The sequence below is a fragment of the Paramisgurnus dabryanus genome, chromosome 5, assembly GCF_030506205.2.
Source record: "Paramisgurnus dabryanus chromosome 5, PD_genome_1.1, whole genome shotgun sequence".
Lineage (NCBI taxonomy): Eukaryota > Metazoa > Chordata > Actinopteri > Cypriniformes > Cobitidae > Paramisgurnus > Paramisgurnus dabryanus.
The window spans coordinates 17,279,198-17,297,257 of NC_133341.1; the positions used below are offsets into that span (position 1 = coordinate 17,279,198).

The window sequence follows — 18,060 nt, forward strand, 5'->3', positions numbered from 1 at the left end:
GTCGGAGGAAAGCATGGCTGGTTGTATTTAAACTGTTAGGGCATGAATACTCTCGACTTCTGTGGGGTAAAATGGATTTTTGTTAAAGGTTGGTGTCCGATTCTCCAGCTGATGTGAGTGGAGATTTTTTATGTGCTCTCTCTCTCTCTCTCTCTCTCTCTCTCTCTCTCTCTCTCTCTCTCTCTCTCTCTCTCTCTCTCTCTCTCTCTCTCTCTCTCTCTCTCTCTCGTTTGAAAATGACCCTGCATTTTGTGATTCCATCGAGTCTGATTGCAGAATCTATTAGAAAGAGTCAAGAGGTCTGAATAGAGAACAACTCTGCTTAAATCACCTAAATCAAACGTTACTTTTTTAGGCAGATATATTATCTTTGTATATCTCTGTCTAAAGTGCCTTTAGGACTAGTTATTTTTGACAAATGTTGATTTGTGTGTGTACATTATATAAGAATGGGGACATTTGTCTCCTTTACTTGCATAAGAGTGCACCTTTATCTCTACATCATTTAGTAATGTCATTGTACCGACTTGCTTATATTAACTAATCAACATTTTGATGCACGGTACTTTCTTTCTCCATTTCTTTTTCTGTCTTTCTTGTTTTTCTGCTTTTCTCTCCAATGTTCATCCATCATTGAATGATTTAGTTTGTACTGTTTGTCTGTACTGTTGGCACAGATGGCACATAGAGACTTTGGAAACACGATGCCAGCCACAAGCTGATCTATTTACCAATAAACCAGGCTAGTGAAATGTAAATCAGATGAGGATTATCAGTAATCGTTTGTAAACTGGGATTGCAAATCAAAATGATGATCTATCTAGTAAATTTACTGTGGACAGCCTACAAATACATTCAGAGACACTTTAATAAAGTCTGTAGACTGGCACTGTATTTTATATTATACTGCTACTGCTCGGATTGTAATGATTTGTCAAGGTCAAATCCAAATTAAAACTATTTGAACATTTTACCTCCTTTCTTTTATTTGTCTCTCACACATTTTTTCTCTCTCCCTCACAAGCAAGAATAAAGGTGATGTTGTCAAGGAAACTGTCATATCGGAAAAGATCTCGGTGTTGTTTTATTGCTCAGTAAATTGCATTTGATAAAAACAGTACTAATTTTTAGTGAAAACAGTGAGGTTTAAAGATTGCGCAGGAACAACTTTTAATCAAACTGTCAAATGCAATATATGTTTTTTGTGAGTGATTTTAATAAGGACCCGAAGAGCTGCTGGCTCTGTTTGGACAACAAAACCTGTGCTCGCTCATTTATAACCCATTACATGAACTGCATGTAATACACTTTTTATAAAACGCTTTATAGTGCAATGTTGAACAATATTTTTACTTCTGACTCTTTGGGTCAGTAGTTTTCCTGCTTTGAGATGTAATCTTAAATTCAATCTGAGAAACTGTTCAATTCAATAATAATGAGATGATCTCTTTTATTTACACGTTTGCTTAGAAATGAAATAGCATACAAGCATGACTAGTTTGAATCTTTCAAGAAAATCAATTCACAATTTTTTGAAAGAAACCATATGTTGTGTGTTAACAAACATACTGTCTGTACATATGTCAGGGCAAAAGCAGCAGGATTTCTGATGACTGTTGGCAAATTTGGTGATTTTTATTTTTAAGCCCATGCATTATTTAAAATGATGCCTTATGGTTTTACTTATGCTTTGTATATTTAATTGTCTGAGCTGTTACTGTAGTTCAAATGGTGTAAGGAGTGTTGTAAATAGTAAGTCACTTAGATCATTTTCACAATGAGTTTTGTGAGTTGATAGGTGGGTGTTGACACAGCAACGATCTGTTCTGAAAATACCAATTTTATTTAGCATAGGGAAAATATGTTTTGGTTGATTATATGTTGTGTGTTCTGTCACAGCCATCTGTTTGTGCTGATCTGAGATGAAAGGCAGCCATCTGACTAACAAAGATATGTATATGACATTTGTATTTCTATGCATGTCTAATTTTGTTTGTAAGAAAGTATGTTGGAGCTGTTTAATTGTGAACCTTTTTTGTTTATACAGTAGGGAAGAGTGGGGTAAGTTGTCTCATACCAGATGAAAGAATGAAGTTTTGGGCACACATGTTGTATTCATTACATTGTCATATCTTATTCCATTACAGAGTTGTAGACTGTTGAATAGAGAATGTTCACTTGTGACAATTTGTCCCATCGGTGGGTAAATTGTCACACTAGATTATCTAGAAAGAAGAACACATATACTTAAATGTGATTATTGATTTGAATTTTTTAATTCAAACCAGAACTGGAAATATTAACTCTTGGACTTTTCAAATTGCACTTAAGGCTGGGGTTTCTTCGTTCTAAACCCTGCTTTTAACCCTTGGTTAAGGATTGTTTTACACTTGCAATTAAGAAGCAGGGTTATCCCTGAAATTAAGCCAGGGTTATAAAACCCTGCTAGCCCTGCTTTTGTGGGCTTAACCCCGCATTGCGGTGCCAAACGCAGCAGTGTGAAACAAAGCAGGGTTAGAATGTTAGGACCCCAGTTAAACACAACTAAAGCAGCTAATCAATGTGTTCAGGGTTGCTTGATAATTACAGAGAGGTGTAGGAGGAGATTATGAATACCAGGGGTAATCTCTTAACCACTTGTTAAGGTCAAACAGTGTGAAATGTGAAACAGATAACCCAGGATTCCATTAACCGGGGATGTAGCATAGCATGGGGTTTACTATTTCTAGTGTGAAAAGCATGTGACGACTTGCCCCAAAGCCATTAAGAAAACAAACTGACCTGTGGGCTAATATTGGCTAAATGTCAGGGTTAGCTCAACATAGCACATCAGCTAAAGTATCAAAAGAGACGTTATTGTGTCCTCTATTTTGTGCAAAATAAAAAAATAAGATTCATACTGAACAAAGTTGTATTGCATAAAATATAAAGCTGCAGCCTCTGAGGTCCACAAAGCGAACTGAAATGAGACGTTCTAGCCTAGAGAGTTGCATGCAAATCTTTTACTTTTTAAGCCAAAAATTCGCAGTTTGTGCTAGCGTCAGATTAGAGCAATCTTGACCACATGTGAACACGAAGTTGAAGAATAAGTCGTCACACAAAGTGTCTATTTGATTTGTGAGATAGTTTCTCTAGTGTTGGAGTTAGGAACAATGTGACAACTTATCAATATGACAACTTACCCTGCTTTCCCCTATTGTTATTTATATTTGTTCATGAATTATTACTATTATGTGCATCTGAAAAAAGTTTGGAATTAGGGCAAGTGGCATCACACTTTTTTTTACCCTACTATTTTCGAGCGCTGCGTAATATCGCGCCTCCTGCAGCCATGTTACAGCAGCAAAGTCCTTGATTATTACGCCAGAATGAGAGTATAGTTCCAAGCCATATCTGACTAGAAAATCGCAACTTTTAATTTTCCGTCGGTCTTAGTACACAATGTACCTACAGAAGAGTCAAGTTTTAAATAGGATAATATTAAAACTCTTTGGTTATTTTTAAGATGATGCTAAATGTTCTAGTCAGATTCAATGGATTGTGCTATGCTATGCTAAAAGTGGTAGCACCAGACCCGGAGATGAGCTGAATGAATTCCAAAACTCTAAAACTGAAATGTTTAACTCTAGGGGAGCTGAAAAATTTGCATTTTTTTTTTTTTAAGTGGAGTGTCCCTTTAAATTTACACCATTTAGAACTATTAACTTGGTAAGTTTTTGTTATTTAACTTGAACAATGAGCCTGGAGTGCTTGCAAAAACATCACCACCTGTTCCTGAATGTGCGGCCAAACAATAGGCCTGCACAGAGTAAAACCATCTATACAAGCACATCCAGTACACAAACCCTAAAAGTGGAAGTATGCATGAGAAAGAGACTTTTATTCCCATGCAGAGATGGTGATAAGTGATGTCTAACTTTGAACAGTTGCCATCTTAAACATAAAATGTTGTATGCATGTTGCATCGGTGTGTTTGGAGTATAAACTGAAGCTCAGCTTTGAGAAAAATTTAAGAATGCTTGGCAAAAAATCACACACTGTAATACTTATTGTATGCTTTATTACCTTTGACCTTTTTGTTTTTCTATGCATTTTTTTTTGTATATTCAAATAAAACAAAGATTCCCTAATACTCTATATGCCATTTTTTGTCCAAAATATGCTAACTAACATCACCCAGAATTAACAGCTTTCTTTTTACCTATAGCTATTACATTTGTAAACAGTTGCTGAGTCACAAGTTTTCCTCATTCCCTTTGGCCTTATGGGATAGCAAAATCACCACCCATGGTGGCACACGACTCAGAATCTCAGCAGGTGCAGTAGATCACACTGTTTAGATATCCAAATTATTTAACATACTGCTTTCTAAATACTCTGCAGCAGGCATGCAAATGGGGATGGTGGGTAGAAAAAAGAGGAAATAGGACAGTGGAAAAGCATATAAGAAAAGGGCACAAGGGGGCAGTAGAGAGAGAAATAAAGATTGTATGGGGGAGGGTGAAAAAAGAAAGAGAGCATGAATGGGAGACAGAAGGAGAGAGAGAGAGTTTCCTCCGCTCCGCCCTTCCCAGAAAAGAACCGGCAGTCGTTGGGCTGCTCAGTTCACTGGGCGAGCGTGAGAGAGAGAAAACCGGAGCGAGGGAAACATTCAGTGGCGTGAAAGAGAAAATGAGAGACGCCCAGCAGATTGCATCCCATCTCCTCCCTCATTCTCTCCAGGTTTCGACTGCTGCACACTGAATTCACAGGATGACTGGTGAGAGCTCAGCTGTTGACATGATCAGTTTCTTTAATTTGCTTTGACTGTTTTTAGTGTATGTTACTCTTTTGGTAAACAAATATATGTGATTCTGCAAACTGCATGCCTGATATGTACACTGTAAATTAACATGCTGTGGTCTGAACGTCTGTGTGTTCCAGTCTGTGTTTGTGTGAGAGATGGGGGATGTTGGTCACATTAGATGTTCTGGGTCATTGGACTTATGTGGTTAAATTATGATGCCATTTTCATTTGGAGTCACACACACACATCTGCCTGTGTGTGTGTGTGTGTTTTAGTAAGTAAAACTCCTTTCTCTTTAAAGGGTGTATTTATACGTAGCTCTCTTGTTGCTTGATAAGTAAAGTCATTTATTGAATGATGTCGCCTGTTCATGCAGTCTGTTTGTCACTTGTTGTTGATTTGTTTGGTTGGTTGTTTGGCTTTTACCTTCCACCGATGGCTTGGGGTTATGAACTTTTCCCAAGCTGTCAGTTTGCGTATGAATGTGTGTGTACATGTTTCCCATCTGTAATTACATTGTAGTTGCACAGCTGCTCTCATTCATAACACTGAATCACACACACATACATAGCACAGACTCATCTCCCTCACTGGATTTATAGATTTGACACTTGATTTTCTTAAACACTATATACAAGCACTTAAAACCCTTAGGAGTACTAGAAAATATATTGCAATTTTCTACAGCTTATATGGTGCAAAATTTCATTCACTCGATTCACTAGAGGCAGTGATTTTCCATGAATTGGTTTACAAATTGGTCTGAATGATTCAGCAGCAAATCCTTAACCAGTAATCACAAATTACTGGAAAGGTCATGAAGATTCATTGGTCAGAAAAGCCTGGGAAATCTTGGCTTACTGTCATATTAAATAACATTTATTTCACGATGCCATCGAAAAAAATATTTGGCTAAATTGTTCCATTAAAGGGATAGTTCACCCAAAAATGAAAATTCTGTCATCATTTACTCACTCTCATGTTGTTAAAAAAACGTATAAATGTGTTTGTTCTGATGAACACAAAGGAAGATATTTTGAGAAATGTTTGTAACCAAATCGTTTTTGTGGACCCCATTCACTAGGAAAAAATAATACTGTGGAAGTAAATGGGGTCCACAAACGGCTTGGTTACAAACATTTCTCAAAATATCTTCCTTTGTGTTCATCAGAACAAAAAATTTATACGGGTTTGTAACAACAACTATTTTCATTTTTTAGGTGAAATATCCCTTTAAGAACCTTTAAAATCTGAAGAACCTTTCTGTTTCCCTGAAGGGTCCTTTGAGGAACCAGAAATGGTTCTTCTATGGGATCGCTGTGAATAACCTTTGATAACCTTGATTTTTAATAGTGTAAACAAGAACCAGCTTGGGACAGTTGTAGCCTAGTGGTTAGATAGTTGGTCTGAAACTGGAGAGTTGCTGGTTCGACTCTCAAGCCGGCAAGTTGCGACTGAGGTGCCCTTGAGCAAGGCGCCTTAACCCCAATGGCTTAATGCACTGTCAAAAATAAAGGTACAAAGCTGTCACTGGGGCAGTACCCTTTTAAAAAAGGTTGTTATATGTACCATTTAGGTACAAATATGTATCTTTGAACTGCCTTTGAAGTACTAATACGCACTCTTTGGGTACAAAGGTGTACGTTTTTGAAAGGGTACTGTCCCATTGACAACTTTAGTACCTTTATTTCTGAGAGTGTGGGTGCTGTAAGGATATCTGCTCACTGCTCTGTGTGTGTGTGTGTGTGTGTGTGTGTGTGTGTGTGTGTGTGTGTGTGTGTGTGTGTGTGTGTGTGTGTGTGTGTGTGTGTGTGTGTGTGTGTGTGTGTGCTTGCACGTGTGTGTGTTCCTGACTTGCAGTGCATGTGTGCACTACTCACTGGGATGGGTTAAATGCAGAGGTCACATTTCAAGTATGTGTTCCATACTTGAGAAATTATGTCACTTTCACTTAATTTAGATATCTGAGGAATGTATCTACAGTGTATACAAATCCATAGGATAAAAGCCAGTGAATAAGATCTATACATTGTTCTAGCAACAGACTGCAGAGGCTTGGCTCTATAATGTAAATTAAAAGCTCAGTCTTGTATTATCAAAGGTCCCTTCAATAAAAAAGGGAACGTGTAAGGAAACCCAAAATGATTTTATCAACACCTCTAAACTGAGAAGATGAGGAAATTTAGAGATACTGTGGAGAAGAATGGTGTGAAAATAGAGGAAGGGATGAGGAGAGATTGTCTCCTCAGTACCAGCTGTTGGTCCACATCTCCGCAGCAATACTGGAATTTTGCAATGGAGCTGTAATGTGTGATTGGATGATAAATGGCATTAAAAAACAATAGCACTACACTATAAAATGTTTTCCAAACTTGAAATAGACTCTGCAGATCATCTCTCTCATCTCTCTCTCTCTCTCTCTCTCTTTTTCTCGGAGACTCTCTGTAATTGCACTGTCATGACCAATCTTTCTCTTATATTGATTTGTTGTGCGCTGTTGATGCGTGTCGACTTCTTAAGTCTCCTGGAACATCAGGAAAGTGGTAGGGTGATGTCTTCAGAGGATAGCAGGTCATATTTACCATAATTTTGACATGTTCTATATGTTTGGATAAAGACGTGAAGACTTTGGCGAAACAGGACAGAAAGTGAGAGACACAGAACCCACAGAGAGACAGATGTCAGAGTCCGATCAATAAAAAGAGCCACAAACTTCCAATATGGGAGGCCAGCCAAAGAGACAGAGAGACAGACAGGCTATGTAAGATGCTGCCATAGAGATCATGTTTATTTTGTCTGATCTGGGTTGCATGTGGGACATGCATAAAATGGAATGCTACCATATTTGTTAGTGTTATGCCTCAAGATAAATAAGGAGGAATTTTATCAGACATTTTGGAAGAGTTATTCCTGTCGTGTGAGGCTGGAGCAAACGAGGCCATCGGAGACAAACAAGATCACAAAAAAAATAATGAATTAAGGATAAAAAGAACTGAACAGAAAGAAAGAAAGTCAATGTTACGCCATTTGCAATGGCTGGATTTGGTTTAAAATCATCCGGGATGCGAATGTATTTATCTTCACTATGTTGTTTTTCTTAGTGCAAGAAAATCTTCAGCATGTTTTAGCTTAAATTGGAGACAGGCAGGGATTCTTTCCTATGTGAATAGATAAGAAATGTCTGCTGGATAAAACAATAAACAAATAGGGTATGAATCACATCTTTTCGTTTAGAAAAAAGTTACCCATGCTGTCTAAATGAGTTGAAATGTGCTCATACTAATTTCATGGTGCAGGCAAAATAAGTTATACATTTTGATTTTGGTTGAATTTGCTCTGAATAGTAATGATCTTTATTTGTACGTTTTCTGAGAGCCGCACCTTCCTAAATATTTCAATTCAAAGGATTCAGATCCATTGGTAGCACTTGCGCCAGGGCTGTCACCAGAACATTTACATACAGGGTGCGATTTGTGAAAAAAACAGAGGGGGGGATGTTTTCATAGGCGTCGATTTCGGTGACGGTGGGTTCGCGTACCCACCATATTTCGTCATGAGTCATTTTGTACCCACCACTTTTAACTTCCGTCCATAATAATTTGACTTTTGGTTGTTTTTTTTACTATTTTCAGTGGTTATGAGGAGCAGGAGAGAGAAATTTGGTAATCATTGTCCGACCAAACAAAAATCCATTATAATATATTTTTTTATATATATATATATATTTCTAATTAAAATATTTTAATTTTCAGACATGCGCTCTCAGCTCACGAGCTCTGATTGGAACAAACCCGAACCTCACTGCTGCTGAACTTGCGCAGAAACATCAAAATATTACCAGCTTTTTTTTATAATTCTTGACAAAATTAGAATATAGTAAAAGAAGTTGGTTTTTTGGGGGGGAAAAAGTTTTAGGTGGGCCTGTTGAAAAGTGGGGCCGTGCCTGAGCTACAGGACATCGTCTTTCCAAACATAACCTGCGCGAAAGAGAAAAAATGAATGCGTCTCTGTCCACAGCACATTTCAAAACATTTTAATTCATAAAAATAGATCATGAGAACATAAACTTCATTACTGCATTTGCAGGAATTGTAAAATCTTTTTTCTTATTAACTCATGAAGCAGCCTAATGCAATATTTTTACTCTAATAGCTTTTCTTTCCCCACACATATGAACTGTGATCATGCACAACGAAAAAACACGCAAGAATTAAATCTTGAATGGCAAAACTATATGGCACAACGTAGTGTCAACTTAAACATAAATATGAACAATGGATTGATTGCAAAGTTAAACCATTACAGTAGAAACAGTTTACTGCTGCTTTTAAAGTAATAACGTTCACTTTACATCGCGCTGCTGAGCTACAGTGAAATGATAGAAAAGACAGATGCATTATGTGTTAGTCACGAACTGGTCGCGCCCGCGCCTCGCTATATATGCGTAACTTCGGCCATTCTCAGTGGTGTGACTGGGACACTAACTCTGCTTGTCATCATAAACAGATTATCAGATTGTTATGTTTATTCCCGCTTTATTAATATGCGGCTGAATATGCTGCCTTCCATCGTTTCGACCAGAGGCGATTCTAGGGTCTATGGGGGCCCCAAGCAGAAAATTCCCTGTGTGCAAGAAGTGTGCAACACTTCTATACAATGTCCTTTGCTTAACCCACTATCTACAGTGCAACAGTTATTGCGAAAGATACATATATACAAGTGTATTCTTCATCATACCTAACATTATTAACATGTTTGGATGCATAAATGGCATAACATGTTTGGAAATAATGACAGCAGAGAAATATTTTCTACATTATACAATGATAGCAATGATTAATAACTTATTTTTACAAGAATGTTTTCAGAAACCAGTCATTTTATGACTGCTATACTAAATAATCTCAGTAAAGTTACTGCTAACTGTTATGTAAGTTAGTGTCCTAGAGTTAAATATTAGTAAACTAAATATTAATTTCATATCTAAAATTATACAGAACAGTATAACACATCTGTTGATTTTCTCAGCAACAATGCAATTCTATAGACTTGACAAGAGGTTTTCCAGAGATTTGTTTGATAATGTTTGAGACCTGACAGTGAGGATGTAGTTTGTCTTACCTCCTTTAATGAACTCATCATCTCTCATTTCTTCTTCCCTTTCCCTGCTTTGCACAAAACATTTCTGATGTCCATCTACAGAAGCCAATAATGATCGAGTCAAAATAGGATTTGCATTGTTATTTAGAAACTTCCTTTAGTCTCGTCATGTTTTCATAAGCTAACTCACTCGCGTGGCGTCTTTTGAATGCGGTTGTGCGCGAATGAACGCAAAGACGCGCGCGGACATGAATATGTGCGTGTACGCGTCATTGCGACTGGTTGGTAACTACATTGCATATAGATCCGTTTTTGCCGCGATTGTCTTTGTAAAGGACTGCACTAGTTAACTGCTGAAATTTAAACTTGAGATTTACACCGGGGCACACAAGATTTACACTTGGGCACGTGCCTGACTGGAGCTGGACCGGACACATTAAACCACATGTGGGTACGAGGCTGCTCACTTTAGCGCCTTTTTGCGGTTAAATTGTTTTAAATCATTGGAGTGTTAGCATTTGCAAGCCTTTCAAACACGTGCAAATGATAAACTTTTCCTATTTAAATTTGCGTATTAATCTGGCAATCGCAAGCCAAACCGTGGGTCGTGATCCGTACGGATCAACTGCGACAGCACGACTGAATGATACAACGTCACCCATTCGCTACGTTCATTTTCGAAACTGGCAAGTTATCCACCTGGGTTGGATTTTGACTGGGCTAAGTCAATGTCAATCAACATTCCATCCAATCGGAATTTTGATATGCAGTCATGTTGAGTATCTATGTTCATCTATCGGGTGTAGCTGGCCATCCGAGAAACAAACTCGGGGGCCCTCTAGTGGCTCGGGGCTCCAAGCAGTTGCCTGCCTTGCCTGTTGACAAAGTGCGCCTCTGGTTTCGACACACAGCTCCACAACCATCTCGCAATTGTTGAAAGGCTATTACTCGTGTAACCGGGTGTGTAACCAATCAGATAGCGCCGTGGGCGGGACATTGAGCAAGTCTGCAGACTGAGTGGTGAATACAGAGAGGCTGCGCGGCAGCTGTATCAGAGCCAGCCAAAATAGCGCATTTTATAACAAAATTGACTTTAATCAAACCACGGATCCGTGATAAGTTTTGTGATCCGTCTCGCCACTAGTGTAGTAGCACTGATCACTTTGAGGGGGGGATAAATTTATCCCCACCGGGGATAAAAATAATTAAGCAGAGGCAGGGATACATTGACCAGAAAGGGGGAAATCCCACGCATCCCCCCCGGCAAATCGCACCCTGTTTACATACAATGACAACAAAACACATACCTCACGCCTATACATGATGTCTACTGTTTCACCAACAACGCAATAATAATAACAATATACAATGTAGCAGTTAAACAAACATGATGTACTTGCCTTAAGCTAATCGGGTTGCATATGAAAATGGCACAAAACAGCTAAAATTGCACAGAAGGAATAACAAGTGATATATAAACCTTACAGCATACCCCATATATAACCATCTTATATCATTAATATCTACTATGTACCACAACCAAACTCTTCATTTTAACAAACAGAACATCTAAAACAAAATATAAACGTATTGAAAGGTATGCTGCAGGAGACTTGCCATTGGCTGTATTTGAATAAATAATGAGGTGAGTCGAAGAAAGGAGTACAGGGGCAGTTTTGGGGATGTTTTACTATAAATATAATTTTGTTTCATATTATTATGTTTTATATTATAACATTAACGCAATTATGCATTAAATTGTCTGATATAATTTTTAAAGATGTTTTTCCTAGTTACCATTGTAATCCGATCCTTTACTGCAGTTAAAACTGCTGAGGCGTGCGTTCAATGACCTAGAGAGAGCGATAGCGCAAGCTCATACGTAATGAAAATGATCAAGTTCACATCATATTTTTGTCTTAAAAAGTATGTTTGACCACACAATTAGGGTTAATGATGCTGTGTTTTCTGGGGGGGGGGCACTGCCCCCTAATGCCCCCACTGGCGAGTTGTTTGATGTTAAAAGTTTTATTAAGAGAGATAAAGTGCAGGACCAGATTGATGTTATTAAGAGTTATTAAGAACGACAAGACAGGGAAGACTGACTTTAACTTGATTTTTCTTAAAATTGACTTCAAACAGGTGTAGCGCTGTCATTTTTTGTCAGATTCCAACAAATCATACATACTTTTGTAGGTTGTTTAAAAAATAGAAGTTTCGTATCACACATATTGTATGTCTAATCATTTTGGTAACATAACCCTGTTTTTTGTGAAAGTTTGGTCATTTTTATCGACATTAATACTGTTAAGTTTTGTTAAATTGCATTAATCTAACATCCATAGTTAACCAAAGGTATTGCCTATTTGTGGAGTATATCAGCAGTTTGTTGTACATCAGATTTAACCACAGATAGATACACAAAATTCTACCATATTACATTGCTTTGTTGGAGATGCACAAGTGCAACTACAGTAGGGGAGAGCGGGGCACAACCAAACGCTTTTTGGTTTTGGATCAATCATTCAAAAAATATTTGCATTTGATTAATCATATTTCTGCTACAAATAAACATTTGAAGTTTGTTTCTAGTACTTACCATTTTTGGACAATTACACCAAACGTGACAGAAGTGCAAACGTTACAACTTACCCCATATTTCAGTAACATGCAGGGGGTTAGTTGTAACACTTGCTAAAAATCAAGTTTGCAGGCAAATATTTCAATACTCTTTTGTCTATATACTTGAAGTGGATATTGTTTATATATCTGTCTATACTAGACAGGTATTTACAGTATTCATCCCTCATCTAACCATAGTTCAATTATAAATGGAAACCAATGTCTATATACGGTATGTGAGAAAAAGCAGCACAATTATGACAAAAAAAAAACACATTTTTATATGTGACCCAGTCTGTAAAAATCATATTAAAGTCTCAAAATCAAATCTGAGATAATGAAAATTAAAGTCTGATTTTAGCCATTAATTTTATTATGATTTTAATCTTTGACATGATCGTATTCAATCAATATTAAAGATATAAACAAAAATAAATTTTGACAAACCATTTTTAATAAGACAGGCACATTTATTTTGTTGGCAGCCAATAATTCTCTGGGAAAAAAACATTATACATTTCCAGTAATTTGCGGGAGATCGTATTTTGGCAGCGTGAAAACCCCCCCGGAAAAACAAAACCCTCAACCTTGTGCAACAATGTAAACAGTCCGTGTTACGACTAACCCCGTGTTAGTTTTTGCCTCGCGCACCCCTATACTATTTTGACAGTAACTAGCAGATTGTCACAGTCTTTTTAATATTGTGTCCTGCCCCTTTAAATGGCCACATGAATAAAATATGTGTGTGTTGTGAGTTGTTGAGAAAAGCTTTTCTCTACAGCAATGTTACAGGAGACTGTGGCACAAATGGGCAGCCTTCAATGGAAAATTCACTTCAATTCATCAATAATCCAATCACTTACACCTCAGGGAGTGGATGTATTTGACTGCGACAGGCTGTGCTGTACAGTATGCAGATTTTCAGTCTGCCTAGCCGTGTGTACAGGCACGTGCGAGTGGATGTATGCCTTCTCATGTTATCCTCTCTATTGGGTTACTGTGTGGGTAAGCTGCTTTTCAGGCAGATAGATAGAGGTGATGGATGGAAGAGGGAGGGGGAGTTAGGATGAGAGTTGAATGGATGGATGGACGGCATAGTTAATAGGTTGGCTTGGGCAGGGTGGCCTGCTGTGGTTATGCAATTCTTAAATCACTCACATGATGAATTGAGAAAGAGAGAAGACAAAGACAGAGAAATGATGCATGTTATTCAATTCCTAGCTTCTCTTTTAATCAGTTTGATGGGTTTCATTGGCGAAAGATGACACATTTTTTCTGGTGTTATTATAGTGACACAAACCAATAAATGAGCAGGCACTGTAGACGTATTAGTTTATGGATCTCTGTATATGGGATCTAAAGGAGTCTATCTTCATACAGAAAAGAAGGATGTATAAATATACACATCTCTGTCCTCTCAATAAGACTGCTTCTTGTTGAAGGTCAGTGAGGACTTCATGCTTGAACCTCATCACATCTGTCTTTGTTTCTTTCTCTGTCTTTATTTTTTCTTGGGCATGAAAGCACCTGCCTGGAATGTTTCCTTTTCAAGGCTGCATGTTTGTGCATGTCTTGTTTTGGTCTATAGACGAAGTGTTAAAAATAAAATGTTTCAGACAAAAGAAACTAATTGCTTCTTGACTGCAAGAACCTTTTATCAGACACGCCATACCATCATATTTACATGCACACTCATTCATATTGTTCACATGATACTAAATATCAAGCAACAACTTTAATTTTATTTAAATGTTATTTTTTTCTGTGGATAAGATATTTGCATTCCTCAGTATTGCAATATCCATTTATGTTTACTAATTGTATTTAGCTTTGCATGTCAATGAGTGTGTGTTTTTTGCATACTGCATGCATTTTTGTTATAAATAAGGAAGTGCCCAGTCCAAAACAACCTTTGGTTAGCCTTTAACTAAATGCCCAATAAACACCCAGGGCTCAACTGTTTGCTTGTGATAAGACAAAGGCGTTTGTGTGGCATTGCCTTATTCATAGAGGATTTGTTCAGGCCAAGGCTAATTTGTTTGCTGTTTAGCACATTTAGCCAATTTCTCTTGAGAATGACACGTCTTACCTCACTCTGTCATTGTGTTGAATTTCCCAGCATCCTTCACTCCCTGTTTACTATCTTGGCACTGACTGCATCTTTATTTCCTTTTCATATGCATATGGAGAGGCTGGCATCCACCGCCCGTGTTTCTCTGCCATGATATAACTGTGAAATTGTCCATTTGGCCCAAGTGGGAATTTTAGATGCGAGGGTAGAGACTGTGTGTATAAAGTGCTTGCATGAGAGCAGAATTTCATCCACTAAAATGCTATTAAAATAAGTGGCGCAAAAGTGAGTTTTTCAGAACCAGGTCATTTAACGTCTGGTAAAAAAATGGTTAGTGCTACCTGACATGCAGTATATTTTGAAATAATTTATTTTAAAGGTCACATATTGTCAAATCAAAATTTGTGACTTTTTCCTGATAATTAAGGTCTAGGGGCTATGAAAGTACCATATTAGTTTCAAAACGCACACTGCCTGCTTGAAGTAGCTGTGAAGTAAAACATTCTTTTTTTTCTTCTGAAAAATTGTGATGTCACAAATACACAATGACCGCCTTCAGTCTCCTCCCCGAGCACTGTCCACCGCCCCATCCCCTTTTTGCCAAACAACCCCTAAGAAATATCGCATACCGGCTATGGGCCACTGTAGTTAGGTGATTGTAGATTCCGTTCAGATCTGTATGTCTTGTTAGTATATACTGGCAAATGCATAATGTTGCTTAGTGGTTCTTAAACTGTTTCAGTGTGTGGCCCCCCTTGTGTACGACACATTCTTTCGCGGCCCCCCAAAGAAATTTTAGGACAAAAACAGTTATAAAACTTAAAATTTTAATTACAGTACACAAAACATATTAAATTATTCAACGTAGTACTGTTAGTGAGTAGCCTTATTTTTTAGGTTTAATTACACAGAATTCATAATAAATTAAATCATAAAACTGGGGCGCCCGGCGCCATCTCGTGGCCCCCCTAGTTTGAGAACCACTAGTATACACCATGGAACTTTTTGGCCATGTATTTTTTACGTCTAGCGCCCCTAGAGGCCACAAGCGCCGCAGCACTGTCGCAAAGGAAAAGAAGACAACTCTTTAGATCACAAAGTGTGCCTTCCAGCATGTCATGTCTCATATGATTATAATTTCATGGGTTTTATTTTCATCAAACGCCAAAAAAATCGCGTAGCTCACGTTTACAAGCCAGTTGTAAGGTGGTCGCTTGGTTAAAGTTTATATTTAAAAAAATATTGCCGTAAAGGGGAATCGAACCTGGATTGCCCGTGTCGTAGATCCATGACGCTACCACGGGCCACAATGTCACATGATGTAAGTCTCTCTCTAAACTCTCACGTAAAAAATAGTGTTTGGGCGCCAGACAGGACTTATATATGCAAGCATTATAACATTTCTTACTCATACAAAAGCATGAGGGCCATGTCAGCATTGGTAAGAAACCCCTCCTCCTTCTGTAGTTCACGCCAGCGAGCAAACGCTGGCCCAATATAATTGATACCCGTCCTTCATTTTATTCTGTCACTCTCCGCTTTTCTCTTTCTGGTCTCCTCCGACAAAACCTTGGGTTTCTTTTTCTTAGTTGCTGCTTCGGCCATGACAAAAGCATCAGGAAAATAGATAGTTGCGCTCTCACGTCCGAATATGAGGAAGTGGAGGAAGTGACGTATGCCGTAAAGCAGATTTTTGTAGTTTTTAGTTTTGTGCTCGGGTTACTACCCGAAACCCCAAGTTTAAAAGTAAGAGTAAAAGCGATACAGACCCCGTCAGGCTATGGTGGACATGCATTCAACCTATTTTAAGTCGATGTACCATCACAAGGGTCTTGAAAATATATTATGAAGGTTAAAAAAATACAAAGTGTCACTTAAAGTACATCTTTCAAGTATCTCTACATTATCCGGGTTTTTTCAGCGTACTTTCACGAACAGTACATTCTAAAGCAAAATATTGTACTTTTTACATTACACTACATTTCATAAATAGTAATTTTTTTCATTTAATACTTAGTACTACATTTGTATTGTATTTTTCTTAATTTTGCTTTATTATTTCTTAATTTTAATTTATTTTTTATTTTTATTGAATAAATAAAAAATTTATGACATGTAGTTAAATATAAAGTATGATACCATACTTTAGAATAAAGTAAAAGATTCCAAAGAAAAACACTCTGATCAAGTATAGATACTTAAAGAATGTACTTGAGTAGAGTAAAAATACTTCCTCTGGTTGCTTATCTGAGAGTCTAGCCCTGTAGTAGACGTCTGAGTGACCTTATGACTCCCTTAAACATTATTTGGTTTTCTCTTGTTCCGCATATTTTAGTTTATCTTTCATGTTTTTTTTTTTTAGTACGAATGAAGCAATAGTTAATGTGCAGTTAACTTTTTTCTGCACTTTACTTTTTATGAAGTACAAAGTGATAAGATAAACTGCATTATTACCTTGCGTGGTGTGTGAAGTCCACTGTGAAATGCAGAAGTTTGGTTAGTGTATTTGAAAGAATGTACTTGTCCAAACATGCACGCTCGTGTGGACATGCTTTAGCTATTGCCACATATGTGGCTACATGCAGGTCATTAGTATGTTATTGTTTAGCCTACATATATTTTATTTTAGCATGTATTAGCCCATACTGCAGTGAAATAGTGTTTATAAAGTTGATAAGATTGTTATCCAATTTAATTAGTTGGGAGACAACAACCTGAACTCTCTGTTAATAACAGATTTTATCTGCATCAGCTAAATGGAAGATCAAATGAGATGTTGCACTGGAGTAAAATTAAGTAAACAGAAAGTTGAAGTGCTATTAAGTTTAGTGCTGGTAATGGAAGCGCTATCTGTTTAAATGGGGCGTGTGACTGAGGAGGTGTGTTATCAGCTATCCCATGGGAAGTTTCCTATCTAATGGAGAGGTACGGAGGCCAGAGATTGCACAGAATTCCCCAAACACTCAATGAAGTGTGAATTCAGATCTAAATCAGAGCAATTCGCAAACATAGAAGTTTGCTCGACTTCATGAAGTCGACTGATGGAGCGTAGTTGCCTCTCATTCACTGTAACAGTAAGTGACACTGTTCGTCCTTTATTATTGTCGTTTCAATTTTGCTTTTGATGGCCAGATCATAAGGTTACAGTGCTGATATTGTGATCTTAATCATTGTTTTTTGAGTTTTTATTGATAATTTACTTGAATAAACTCTATGGCGTTTAAGTGATGATAATTATCTTTGCTTGCCTGTTTTATTGTTTTAGTTCTGAGAGATTTAAGTCTTTTCTAGCACATACTATAAAGCAGGAATAAGGGAAGTGTGGCTTTATAAACTGTTGATTAGTGACACATCATATTAAAAGTATTCAAGAAATGCTCATCATGGTACTGCGAGTCATCTTCACCACTCTGATGTCTCTTTTCTTATGCCAAAATATTTTGAATCAATAGTTTGTGTCCAATTATTTTTTCATGTGGCA

The 18,060-nt window shown here is 37.4% G+C and overlaps 1 protein-coding gene across 5 annotated transcripts in view; it reads left to right on the forward strand.

The window, feature by feature from the left end:
* The window catches only part of dab2ipb (DAB2 interacting protein b), a 138,277-nt gene that overhangs the window by 72,245 nt on the left and 47,972 nt on the right, over window positions 1-18,060 (forward strand). The window contains exon 1 of one of the 5 annotated variants that reach the window (XM_065293452.2): window positions 4,581-4,759. The exons of the other annotated variants lie outside the window; for them this stretch is intronic. The gene's annotated coding sequence lies outside the window, so the exon portion shown is untranslated. Of the gene's footprint in view, window positions 1-4,580; window positions 4,760-18,060 lie in introns of those variants that run through there. 5 annotated transcript variants of the gene reach the window in all.